This window comes from Leopardus geoffroyi, chromosome A2 (assembly GCF_018350155.1).
Source record: "Leopardus geoffroyi isolate Oge1 chromosome A2, O.geoffroyi_Oge1_pat1.0, whole genome shotgun sequence".
NCBI lineage: Eukaryota > Metazoa > Chordata > Mammalia > Carnivora > Felidae > Leopardus > Leopardus geoffroyi.
In genome coordinates, this window is record NC_059331.1 from 146919528 (window position 1) to 146933682 (window position 14155).

A 14155-nucleotide genomic window follows, 5' to 3' on the forward strand; every position below is an offset into this window, starting at 1 on the left:
TAGTCTATAATTGTTTGTTTGTTTGTTTGTTTTTGGTAATGTCTTTGTCTGATTTTTGTATTTAGGGTAATGCAGGTCTTATAAAATAAGTCGGGAAGTTCCTTCCTTTTGTATTTTGAAAAGAGTGTACAGGGGCGCCTGGGTGGCTCAGTCGGTTAAGTGTCCGACTTCGGCTCAGGTCATGATCTTACGGTCCGTGAGTTCGAGCCCCGCGTCGGGCTCTGTGCTGACTGCTCAGCGCCTGGAGCCTGTTTCAGATTCTGTGTCTCCCTCTCTCTGATCCTCCCCTGTTCATGCTCTGTCTCTCTCTGCCTCAAAAATAAATAAACATTAAAAAAAAAATTAAAAAAAAAAAAGAAAAGAGTGTACAAAGTTAGTGTTATTTCTTCCTTAAGTATTTAGTGGAATTCATAGTAAAACCATCTTGTCATGGAATTTTGCAGAGGAGGAGGAGTTTTTAACTACAAACTTATTCTCTTTAATAGGGTTATGAGAACTATTATCAATTCCTTCTGTAGTGAGTTTTGGTAATTTGTGTCTTTCAAGTAAATAATCCATTATATAAAAGCTTTTGAATTTAGGGGCATAGAGTTGTTTGTAACATTGCCTTATTATCCTTCAAGTATGGATGGTATCTCTCTTCTTTTATTCCTAACATTGGTAATTTTATTTTATTTTATTTTATTTTATTTTATTTTATTTTATTATTTTTTTTTTTATTAAATTTTTTTTTTCAACGTTTATTTATTTTTGGGACAGAGAGAGACAGAGCATGAACGGGGGAGGGCCAGAGAGAGCGGGAGACACAGAATCGGAAACAGGCTCCAGGCTCTGAGCCATCAGCCCAGAGCCTGACGCGGGGCTCGAACTCACGGGCCGCGAGATCGTGACCTGGCTGAAGTCGGACGCTCAACCGACTGCGCCACCTAGGCGCCCCCTAACATTGGTAATTTTAATCTTCTCTCTTTTTTTTCATGGTTAACCATGCTAATGTTTGGTTCTTTCTTTTTTTTTTTTTTTTTAATATTAGCACACAGGATGGAAGGGGCATATTTCTTCACATCTACTTTTTTAAAAATTTATTTATTTTGAAAGAGACAGAGAGAGAGCATGAGCAGGGGAAGGGCAGAGAGAGGACAGAGAGAATCCCAAGCAGGCTCTGCACTGTCAGCACAGAGCCTGACTCAGGGCTTGAACTCATGAACTGTGAGACCATGACTTGAGCTGAAATCAAAAGTCAGAAGCTTAACCAACTGAGCCACCCAAGCTCCCCTAATATTTGGTTCTTAATAGAGAGGAGGACATGTAGGTACTACCAACATGCCTAGAAAATGATGGTATGCAGTGAATTGAAGCACTGACCTAAGAACATCTATAGATTGTTGACTCTCAGTGAAAAATTGGATTTCTTGGTATCAGGCGGTGTAGGCCTATTAATCTGGGAACCCCTATCTCCAGATGGATGATGAGTTAATGTTCAAGCATAATTCCTTCAAACCTGAGTTACTATAGTTGCATCGATAGGTGGGTCCCCTTAGACATGGATCTTGTGATAAGGGATTAATTAATGGTTTGAAGTCCTAGAAACTTGCTTAAGAGCTCATTCTTTGAGATAGTTGAAAGCTGTTTTGGGGGGAACATCAATGGAGTAAATAAGTCTGTGGCCATATTGATCAGGAAGAAAAGAAAGACACAAATTAACAATATCAGGAATGAATGAGGGCTATCACTTAGCTCCTATTAAAAGGATATGACAGGGGCGCCTGGGTGGCTCAGTAGGATAAGTGTCCGACTTCGGCTCAGGTCATGATCTCACGGTCCGTGAGTTCAAGCCCCATGTCAGGCTCTGTGCTGAGAGCTCAGAGCCTGGAGCCTGCTTCAGATTCTATGTCTCCCTCTCTCTGACCCTCCCCCATTCATGCTCTTTCTCTATCTCAAAAATAAATAAAAATTTAAAAAAATAATAAATAAAATAAAAGGATATGACATTTATGAGAAAATGTATGCCAATAAATTTGCCAATGATACAAACTACCAAAGCCCATTCAAGAAGAAATAGGTAACTTGAATGGTCCTATATCTATTAAAGAAATTGAATTTGTAGATTAAATATCTACCCTTCCTACAAATAAATTCACCAACCAATTAACCCTCCAGGCCAAGATAACTTTACTGATGGATTCTACCAACAATTTAAGGGAGAAAATACCAATTCTATACTTTTTTTTTTTTTTTTTTTTTCAGAAAACAGAAGCAAGAAACATTTCCTAACTCATGTTGTTAGGCCATCATTACCTTGATAACAGAACTGGACAAAGACATTACAAGAAAAGAAAACTAAATGCCAATAGCTTTCGTGAAGATAGTCACAAACATTCTTTTTTTTTTTTTTTTTTTTTTTTTTTCAACGTTTATTTATTTTTGGGACAGAGAGAGACAGAGCATGAACGGGGGAGGGGCAGAGAGAGAGGGAGACACAGAATCGGAAACAGGCTCCAGGCTCTGAGCCATCAGCCCAGAGCCCGATGCGGGGCTCGAACTCACAGACCGCGAGATCGTGACCTGGCTGAAGTCGGATGCTTAACCGACTGCGCCACCCAGGCGCCCCACAAACATTCTTAATGTAAGTTTAGCAAATCAAGCCCAAATGAAATGAAACATCATCAGCATTTATTTAAGAAAAATATGTCCACACAAAGCCTACCCCCAAATGGAAAGAACCCAAATGTCCAGATGACTGGATAAATGAATAAATGAACAGATACTTTGATGGCTATGTAATTGATTCCACAAAATGGAATACTATTCAGCTCTAAAAGCAACAAATTATCAATACACACAACAACATGGATGGATCTCAGAATCATGCTGAGTGAAAGAAATCATGCAAAAAAATCATGTACATACTACACAATTCCATTTATATAAAATTCTAGAAAAGTTTATATAAAATTAAACTAAAATTAGAATTCTAGAACTTTTCTGTCAACCTGTAGTGTTAGAAATTGGGTCAGTGATTGCCTGGGGATGGGGGGGTGGCAGATAGGAGATGGTGGAAGGGAAATAAATGGATTACAAATGAGCAGGAGGAAATTTTCAGGATGACGGTGATTTCAGGGGTCTATATGCATGTCAAACTTCATGAAATTATATGCTTTAAATATTTGTGCTTTGTTGTACATTGGTTGTATTTCAATAAAGTGGTGAAAAACTCATCCCCTTCCCCCCCCCCCCAAAAAAAAAAAAAGAAAATAGGAGGGATGACTGAGGAAAGCTTTGAAATAGACTCGGTCTCTGGTAGTCTCCCATCCTTGGGCTACCCACTTGCCTAGTTCTCATTCTTGGATTTCCTAGAGCCTTGATCCTCTCTCTAATTTTAACTCTATATCTTAGCTTTTATTTCCTATTGCTGTATCAGCAGTTTATGGGGTTAAAACTTGGAAAGGGCACTTCTTTTCCTTAAGCCCCTGTTGTGTCCCTGGTTGTCCCTCTGCCATGTCTAAAGCCAAGATCACTCCCAGAGTCAGCTTTTGTTTTCTCTATACATCCTGCATTTAGTCACTACCCCCATAGGCTGAGGCCCTTCCGCTGCCTCTCTTACAAAGCCAAAAGTCCAGGGGGAGCAAGAACTGGCAATCTGTTTACTTTCTTCGTGTCTCTAAGTTTTTAGCCTTGAAATTCCATCCTTGGATTGCAGAAGTGTGAAGACAGTCTCACCTCTGAAGATGGTCCAGGCCCCTTATATCCAGGGCTTTGGGCCCCATCTCATTTGAGGGGTTGGCGGAAGACCTCTTATCCTACATAGTCCATTTTCTTTTTCTTTTTCTTTTTTTTTTTTCCAGGAATCACTTTAACCAATTCCACAGCCTCCAGCTGTTTCATCTTGAGAGCAGAGCGTGCTACACTCATAGCAGGCAGTCCTGCCGGGTGCAATTTGTGGCTTCACAGCTCTGAAAATTACAGTCATTTACAGTCCTCTCCATTAGTGCCCTGACCCCATCCAGTTATGTCTGCATGTTTTTGGTTCCCGATGCCTAAAGCTTCTTGCCGCTTTACTACCTGATCTCTCCAAGCGGCAAGTTTTCCTTTCCCATTTCCAGGAGGCCTTCTGATCTGTAGACCCGCTCAATATGGAGACCATAGGGGTCACCTTTGTTTGTTTTCTATTATTGGGTTCGCTAATTCGTCTATTACAAACCTGTAGTTTTCTAGAGTTAGTTTCCTGATAGGAAGAGGTTACCAGTGAATTTTGATTCTTCCCGAAGTCCTGGTACTTAAACTAGTCCTGTCTACTTCTCTTCCACAGGCTGGGTGATTCTGCTTCCGATCTCTCCCACCATCAGTCTGACATCAGTGTGAAACCCTGGTGTGGCTTGGTGTAGCTCCCCTTCTGTGAGTCTCCCTATTTATCCACCTGTCCAGGCGGGCCCAGGGGTTTAAGGGAGGACTGCGGCCTAGCAAGCTGATCTCAGCAGCCACTCAAGGCGAGCCAGGGATGCTTTAGTACGGTTGTTCTGGAACATCAGTGTGAGGTGCTGTCACTTGGAGGGTCTGTTGACACCTAGGTTGCTGGGCCCCATCCCCAGAGTTGCTGATTTACGGGGACAAAGTATTTGCAGTACACCAAGTCCCAGCTGGCGCTGATCCTGCCGGTCATACTCTGAGAATGACTGCTTTAGTCCATTCTCACAATTGCCCAGAGCCCTCCTTGACAGGACACCCAAGTGTCCCTCTTCATCGTCCCTTTGTTATTGGCTGCTGGTTTTAGCCCCACACCTGTCCTTTCTGCTCATCCCTGGGCTTAGTGCTCCCAGTCGGCTTCTATTCTAAGCCCTTTGACCTGTCTTGGGGGCTCTTTTCGCTCCAGGTCATCCAGATAGGATCCCTTCTCTTGGCCAGCCTCTCAGCGTTCCAAATCCAATACCAAAACCTTTAGCCACCTTGCGGGCGGTGTCCAGACCAACTTTTACCTAGTCCCAACCCCAAAAGCTCCTGGCCGTATTTGCCCAAACGATTTCCCCTCAGTCGTTGCCTGGCGTTGAAAGTAACCAGTTGGTATCTGTGGATTTCATGCTAATAGCTCTGGACTTCTCCCTCTTAAATGACTTCAAGTCATTATTGTGGGCAACAAGAAGGAGGCTCCCTGAATTTTTTTTTTTTTTTTTTTTTTTGCCATTATTTCTCTGTCTATCTATCTATCTATCTATCTATCTGTCTAAAGGCACATTTCAAATGCACCTTTTGAGAGGCTAGGGGATAGGCAAGCGTATCCCAGTTTCTGCTCCTAACAAATTTCTCTCATCCTCTCTATTAAGTCCATTGCGCGTCTCATCACCTATCCTAACCCAGAAACAACGAAAATACCTTCCTTCTTCCTATTTTCATTTTTGAAAGCAGTTAAATCTCTATTTGTCCTTGTAAGTACATTTCTTTCATGTAGCCTAGTCTGGTTTCTAAGATTTCAACCATCCTAAGTAGTGCCTTTTTTTTTTTTTTTTTTTTCTTTCTCCCTTAAGCCCCTGTTATTTTTCTATTTGCCATTTCTACGCTAAGACTGTCTCCAGGGCAACGGTCCTCTGCTTACTAGCAGGTCCTCTCAGCTCCTGCCCCCCTTTGCAAAGGCCCCTTCACTCTTTATGTGCAAATTGGATTTCCAGAACCTAATGCTCCAGGTGCAGGCTGATTGTGTTTCTTCCTTTTTTTTTTTTTTTTTTTTTTGCCTTTGGATTTGTAATTACTTAATTTCTTCATCCACCTCAGTCCAAGAATCTATATATCCAATTTAATTCTCCCACTCGACTCCACCCCTTCTCATTTCCTGTGCTTTATAAGATCCACCGTGATAGTCAAGATTTATTGATTAGGATTTCCAAAGGGCCCCCACCCAGAAGAGACAGGAGTTAGCCAGTGGTCAAACTATAGAAGCCCAGCTGATTGCCATGAGCTGGACTTTCCCTGTCTCTCTTTCTTTCTTTTTTCGTTGAAATATAATTGATACATACGATCGCGTGAGGTGTAAAACCCGTAGGTCTGATACATTTATACATGGCAATATGATTACTACCATAGTGTTAGCTAATCCCTCTGTCTTTTAAGAACGTCCTCCTAGGGGTAATTTTCATTTCATCCAAGAATGCATGAAAGGAGGGACCCACCTTGTTGCTTCACCAGTTCCCACTTTCTCGGAATGATGTGATCTGTGTTAAAGTTGTTTTTTTTTTTTTTTTTTTTTCCTGCCCTGTGATGATGGATAAGGGTGGGGGGGAGGGGAGAGGGAAAAGACCAGGTGCCAACTAATGGTCCTTTTCTAGGGAAGGAATGTCATTTCCATTGTGTCCTTACTTTCCTGGTGTGAAAACGTCCTTATTTTGATGACCCTTTGTCGCCCTCCCATATTTCATGAAACCTGTGAATTCAAAACCTCTGGGTTCCATCTCTTTCCTCCACCGATTCTGAAGCCGAAAGCTGGCTCACTGGAGCTCGTTGTTTGGAGGCGAACTTCCCCTGACCCCAGAAATGAATCTGCTTCTCCAAGAACACTAGATTCCTGCTCCACCAAGAGACGCTAATCCAGACCCTGAGCCAGGGCAGGATCCCATACTTTCCGCATGAGATGTTACCCAGGAATGCAGCTGCTTTCAGGGTTTGCATGAGCAGTGCTGAACCTCAGTCCCTAATGCTTAGCCTCGCATCGGTTCTGCCAACACCTCCAGATGGTAGTCCTGTCCTCAAACTCCCAAAGTTTTGAATTCTGAATCCTTGCCTGGTTTCCTCTTCTGGAAAGTGTCTGGACACTGTAAAAAAACCCCCAAGAACATCCCTTATCCCCAGCCCTTATGCCTTAAAGAAGTATTTTTCAAAATTTTCCACTAAAGCTTTCCTAACAGCAGGAAAGATTGAATTCACGCAAAGCAGAGAATGAGCGGCAGCCCAAAGGGTTTCTTGCAAGCAAGACATCTTTATTTTATTTTCGTGCAATTCTTGCGCTCCGCTTCATAATGCATCTGAATTTGTATTAATAACAAAGTGTTTAAAATGATTTACCATCAAGTGAAATTGGCCTGATACTTTAGAAGCACGGCGTCTTCATCGTGGAGCTCGAATGCTGGTGGTGGCACATAGGAGCCACCCCCCAAGGGTTTCAGCCATCCCTGTCCCCCAGAATGGTCACATGGTCCAATTTAACCCACCCTCAGCTTGACTCAGAAATCCTTTTTTCGTCCCTAGTCAACTTCCTATACCATTTCCTTCAAGGGACCACACCAGTACCCCTTTCTACAAATTACTTTCTGTTTTGGCAAGGAAAGTAGTCCTCTTGGATGGCATCTTCCTTCGCTCCTCTCTAGTCCAGCTCAGAGAAACACGCTACTATCTTAGCTGAGGCTGCTGTAACAAATACCATAGCAGACATTTATTTCTCACAGTTCTGGAGGCTGGGAAGTCCAAGATCAAGGTCCTGGGAGACTCGGTGTCCGGGGAGGGCCCACTTCTTGCCTTGCAGATGGCCACCTTCTCGCTGTATTCTTACATGGTGGAGGGGGAGAGAGGGAGAGGAAGAGGGAGAGAGAGGGAGAGAGAGGGATCTAATCTCTTTGTCTTCTTCTGAGGAAACTAATCCCACTATGGAAGCTCCACCCTTGTGATCTCATCTAAACCGAATTACCTCCCCAAGGCCCCACCTTCTAATATCATCACATTGGGGGTTAATGTTTCAACATATGACTTTTGGGTAGGCACATTCAGTTCATACCAGCGGGCCAAGGAATGCCTCTCTCCTCCTTTATACTGTGCTCTGTTAGGAGAGCACCAAAGAATATTGCCTTGGGTTCAGTTATTCTAAAGATTAGAAACAAAATAACTCCCCCCCCCCCCACCTGCTAATTCCAAAAGCAGCACACTGTAGTAGTCATCTGGGGCTTTTGTTTGCCAAGCCAGTTTTATTCTGATGTCGGATCCCCTTTTTTCTTTCTTTTCCTACTGGGAACTGATCCTCAATGTAGGGCTGAGCTAAGACCACCCTGCCCTTACTCAACTCCATGCATGGTCCCATGACCCAGGTTTCGCTGTCATGGTCCCAGTGTTAAGGGAAGGACATGTGTCCTAAACTGGATCATTAAGACTTGGCCCAGGACTTTTCCTGGTGTGTCTTTTCCTCCAGAGTTGCTAAGCCAGTAGGCTGCTCTGTCATCATAAAGGGGGGAAGGCAGTCTCAGAATGAAGCCAACACCGAGAAAAGAAGGGCCGATAGTTGAGGAAAGCCTCAGTCTCAACAAATTCATTGGAGTACCTGGATTCCACTCTGACTCTACCCCGGACCACATAGACACGTGAACCAATAAATCCCTCCTTTTCTTAAGTTAGCTTGAGTTGGGTTTCTATCACCAGCAATCACAAGACTCCTAATATAGAAGTCTCTTTGTTAAAAAAATAAAACCTTATGGAAGTGTATAGCAAAACGAAATTGAAAGTCTTTTGTGATCTCATCCCTATTATTAAGAACCGGGGGCAGCCTGGGTAGCTCAGTCGGTTGAGCGTCGGAATTCGGCTCAAGTCATGATCTCATAGTTCACGGGTTCGAGCGCCGCATGAGGTTCTGTGCTGACAGCTCAGAGCCTGGAGCCTGCTTCAGATTCTATGTCTCCCTCTCTCCCTGCCTCTCCCATGCTTACGCTCTGTCTCTCTCTCTTTCAAAAATAAAATAAAACATTAAAAAAAAATTATAAGAGGGGCGCCTGGGTGGCTCAGCCGGTTGAGCGTTTGACTTCGGCTCAGGTAATGATTTCACAGTTTGTGAGTTCGAGCCGCGCATCGGGCTCTGTGCTGACAGCCCGGAGCTGGAGCCTGCTTCAGATTCTGTGTCCCTCTCTCTCTCTGCCCCTCCCCACTCATGCTCTGTCTGTCTCTCTCTCTCAAGAATGAACATTAAAAAAATTATAAGACAATTCAATGTACATTCTTCCAGACTTGTTCTAAACTTACGCAAAATATTATCTTTATATCATTTCAAAAATCAGCTTTATTGAGGTATAGTTTATATACAATAATATTCAGTAAGTTTAAGTGTATATTGTATACACCTATTCACTATCATCACAACCAAGACGCAGACCATTGCCAACATCCCAAGAAGTTTTCTGGGCCACCTCTGCAATTAATTCCCTCTCCTGATCCCCTGGTCTCTGACCCCAACTGATTTGCTTTCTATCTGTAGATACTATAGTTTTTCCCTTTTTGAATTTTATGTAAATGGAATCACATGGGTTGTAGTCTTTTGTATCTGGCTTCTTTCATTTAGCATGTGTTTTTTAAGAAACATCTACATTGTTGCACATATCAGTAATTCATTCCTTTTTATTGTGGAGTATTCAATTGAATGGATATTCCATAATTTATCTATTTACAAGTTGAAGGACACTTCTAGATTTGACTGTTACAAATAAAATTGCTCTGAACATTCAACAAGACTTTGTGTGAACATACACTTCCATTTCTCTTGGGTAGACACCCAGTATCAGAGTTATTGTGTCCTATTTTAAGCATATGCTTAGTGTTACGTGAATCAGTAGGTTTTGCAAACAGGTTATACCATTTTGCATTCTCGCCGGCCATGTATGAGAGTTTTGGTTGTTCCACATCCTTGTCAACATTTGGTATTGTCCATCTTTTTAATTTTAGTCACTTTGCTGGGCCTGAAGTAGTATTTCATTGTAATTTTAGTTTGTGTTTCCCTAATGATGCATGATGTTAGGCATCTTTTCATGTGCTCATTGGCCATTCATATATCTTCTTTGGTGAAGTGTCTGTTCATATCTTTTGCTCATTTTTAAATCAAGTTGTTTTCTTATCGAGTTGCAGAATTCTCTAGGTAAGTTGGATACAAATTCTTTACAAGCTATATGTATTGTAAATACTTTCAATCTGTCACGTTTCATTTTCATCACAGTGTCTTTTGAGAACAAGTTTTTAATTTTGGTGAAATCCGATTTATCATTTTTTGTTATATTTTATATTTTTATGTCCTAGTTAAGAATATTTTGCTTAACCAAAGTCCACTAAGAGTTTTTTCTTATGTTTTCTTCCAGAACTGTTATAGTTATAGTTCTTATAATATTTAGATCTGTGGTCCATTTTAAAGAAGTTTTTTTTTTTTTTTCAACGTTTATTTATTTTGGGGACAGAGAGAGACAGAGCATGAATGGGGGAGGGGCAGAGAGAGAGGGAGACACAGAATCGGAAGCAGGCTCCAGGCTCCGAGCCATCAGCCCAGAGCCCGACGCGGGGCTCGAACTCCCGGACCGCGAGATCGTGACCTGGCTGAAGTTGGATGCTTAACCGACTGGGCCACCCAGGCGCCCCTGTGGTCCATTTTAAATATGTTTTTAATATGGACTGTCGTTCATTTTCAATTAAATTTCCTAAGTAATGTAAAGTAAGAGCCCAGGTGTTTTTTCTTCCCCCCTCATGTGTGTGTGTTTTGTATGTGGATAGCCAATAGAATTCCGTTCTGTTACAGTACTATTTTCTGAAAATATTATCCTTTCACTATTGAATTGCCCTAGCAACTTCATTGAAAATTAAATAATCATACACATGTGGGTCTATTTCTAGACGGTATTCTGTTACAATCCCGCACATGTCTATTTTTATACCTACATCACCTTGATTAATATAGCTTTAGAATAAGTCTTGAAATAAGATAATGTAAGTGCCCTAACTTTGTTCTTTGTTTTAAAAATTGTTTCAGCTATCCTAAATCCTACCAAAATGAGCATTCCACATAAACTTTAGAATCATCTTGTTATTTTCTCTAAAAAAGTCTGATTAGATTTTTATTGTGATTGTGTCAGATATATGGATCACTTTAGGGAGAACTGATATTTTAACGATATTGAGTTTTCTAATCTATGAACATCATATAACTCTTCACTTATTTAGATCTTCCCTAATTTTTCTCAGTAACGATTTCAGTATAGAGATATTGTGATATTTTATTTATTTTATGCCCAAGTACTTCATATTTTTGGATGTTATTGTAAATGGTATTTACTGTAAATAGTATGTTTCTAATTGTTCATTGCTAGTAAATAGACATAAAGATAATTTCATATATTAACCTTGTATTCTACAATCTTAATACATTCACTTCTTGATTCTGGTAGCTTTTTATTTTATTTTATATTTTTAACTTTTTTAAAGTTTATTTATGTATTTTGAGAGAGAGAGAATGCATGTGTGCAAGTTGGGGGGAGAGAGAGAGAGAGAGGAAGAGAGAGAAAATCCCAAGCAGGCTCCACACTGTCAGCACATAGCCCAACACGGGGCTTGAACTCACAAACCAGGAGATCATGACCTGAGCCAAAATCGAGAGTCGAATGCTTAACCAAATGAGCCACCCAGGCACTCTGGTTCTGGTAGCTTTTAAATAGTTTCTTTACTACTTTCAAAGTATGTGATCATGTTGTATATAAATAGAGGTAGTTTTACTTATTCCTTTTCAATGTGTGTGACTTTATTTATTTTTTCTTGCATGCTGCCTAGGGCCTCCGGTGCAATGCTGAACGGAAATGTGAAGAGTAGACATCCTAGCCTCATTCTCTATATTAGTAGGGAAGGCATTGAAAATAATGGTAGAGACGGGTTTTTCTTTTTTGGCGTTGAGGAAGTTCCCTTTCATCCTCATTTGCTAAGATTTTTTTTTTTTATCAAGAATGGAGTTTGAATTTTGTCAAATGCTTTCTACATTAATTGAGACAGTTTTTCTTTTTCAGTCTGTTATTGTGGTGAGTTACACTGATTGATTTTGTTTTTAATGCTTATTTATTTTTAAGAGAGAGAGAGAGAGAATGAGCAGGGGAGGGGCAGAGAGAGAGAGAGAGAGAGGGAGACACAGAATCTGAATTAGGCTCCAGGCTCCCAGCTATCAGCATAGAGCCCGATGAGGGGTCGAACCCATGAAATGTGAGATCATGACCCGAGCCAAAGTCAGACACTCAACCGACTGAGCCACCCAGGTGCCCCTACACTGATTGATTTTTGAATATTAAAACAATTTTATATTCCTGGGATAAACCCCATTTAGTCATGATGTGTTATTCATTTTATGTACTGTTAGATTCAGCTTGCCAAAGATTTGTTAAGGTTTTCTGCATCTGTGTTCACGAGGATATAGGTATGTAGTTTTCTTGAAATGCCTTCATCTGGTTTTGGTAGCAGAATAATGCTGGCCTTGTAAAATGAATTGGGAATGTCCCTGGCTCTTTTATTTCTAGAATACTTTGTATAAAATTGGGATTATTTCTTCCTGAAATATTTGGTAGCATTTGCCAGTGAAGTCACCCAGGCTTGGAGTTTTCTTTGTGGGAAGGTTTTTAATCACGAGTCCAATTTATTTGGTAGATAAAAGGATATTCAGTTGATCTCTTTCTTCCTGAATGATCTTTGGTATTTTTCGTGGAATTTGTCTATTTCATTGAAGTGGTTGGATTTATCATCATAAAGTTGTTTATAATATTTCCTTTTCATCTTTCTAATGTCTGAGGATTTGTATTCTGTCCTCTTTTATTCCTGGTATTGGTAAGTTTGGCTTCTTGTTCTTTCCCCTGATTAGTCTAGCTAGAGTTTCATTAATTGTATTGATCTTTTCAAAGAATTAGGTTTTATTCTCATTGATTTTCTCTATTGTTTTCTGGTTTCTATTTCATTGATCTTGCTCTTCATTATTTCCTTCTTGCTATTTAGTTGGTTTTACTTTGCTCTTCTTTGTATAGTTTCTTAAGGTAAAAGATTAGATTTTTGATTTGAGACATTTCTTCTTGTTAAATATAATCATTCATTGCTATACATTTCCTTCTTAGCACAGCTTTAGCTGTATCCCACAGATTTTGATATGTTGTGTTTTCATTTCTATTCAGTTCAAATATTTAATACTTTCTCTTGTGATTTATTATTTAACCCATGAATTATTGAGAAGTCTAGTGTTTAATAGCCAAATATTTAAGGATTTCCATATATTTTTCCAGTATTGATTTATAATTTAGTTCCATTGTGGTCAGAGAACTAAATGTCATATGAATTCAATCCTTTTAAATTTATCGAGACCTGTTTTATGGTCCAGAATATGATCTATCTTGGTGAATATTTCATGTTCAGTTAAAAAGACTATGTGTTCTACTTTTGTTGGATGGAGTTTTCTTTAAATGGCACTTAGTTCAAGTTGATTGATAGTGTTGTTCAAATGTTCTATGCTCTCATTCTCGATTTCCTCTATAAATTATTGAGAGAGGAATATGCAAATTTCCAGTGATAATTGTGGATTTGTCTATTTCTCCTCTAAGTTCCATGAGTTTTTGCTTCAGTTATTTTGAAGCTCTGTGACCATATGCACACACATTTAGAATTTTTTTTGATGAATCAATCCCCTTTCATTATTATGAAATTCTTCTTAATCTCCAGTAATATTCATTCTTCCAAAGTATTTTTTAATATACATATATTGTTAGCTACTTCAGATTTTTAAATGAATTTTTTTTGGTATACATCTTTTCTTCTTTTCAGTTTTTAGTAACAACTTGATTGAGATATAACTACTTACCATACACTTTGCTTATTTAAAATATACAATTCAAGGGCACCTAGGTGAGTCAGTTGGTTAAGTATCTGACTCTTGATTTGGTTTTAGGTCATGATTTCACCATTGTGGGATCAAGCCAAGCCCTGCGTTGGGCTCAGCACTGACCATGGAGCCTGCTTGAGATTCTCTCTCTCCTCCAACTTGGGTGTACTCTCTCTATCTCTCAAAAAAAAAAAAAAATTAAAATATCCAGTTCAGTGGTTTTTTGCTTATTCAAAGAGTTGTGTAACCATCACCACTATCAATTTTAGAATATATTCACTACCTCCCCCAAAAACTCTTTACCCATTGGCAATCATTCCTATTCCCCCACTCCTTCCCAACCCTAGGCAATCGTTAATCTACCTTCTGTCTCAACAGATCTGCCTATTCTGGACATTTTATAGAAATGGAATCATACAATATGTGGTCTTTTATGTCTGGCATCTTTCACTTAACATTAAGATTCATCCATGTTGTATCAAGTATTTGTACTTTAATCATTTTTATTGCTAAATATTGTTCCATTGTGTCATATACCACATC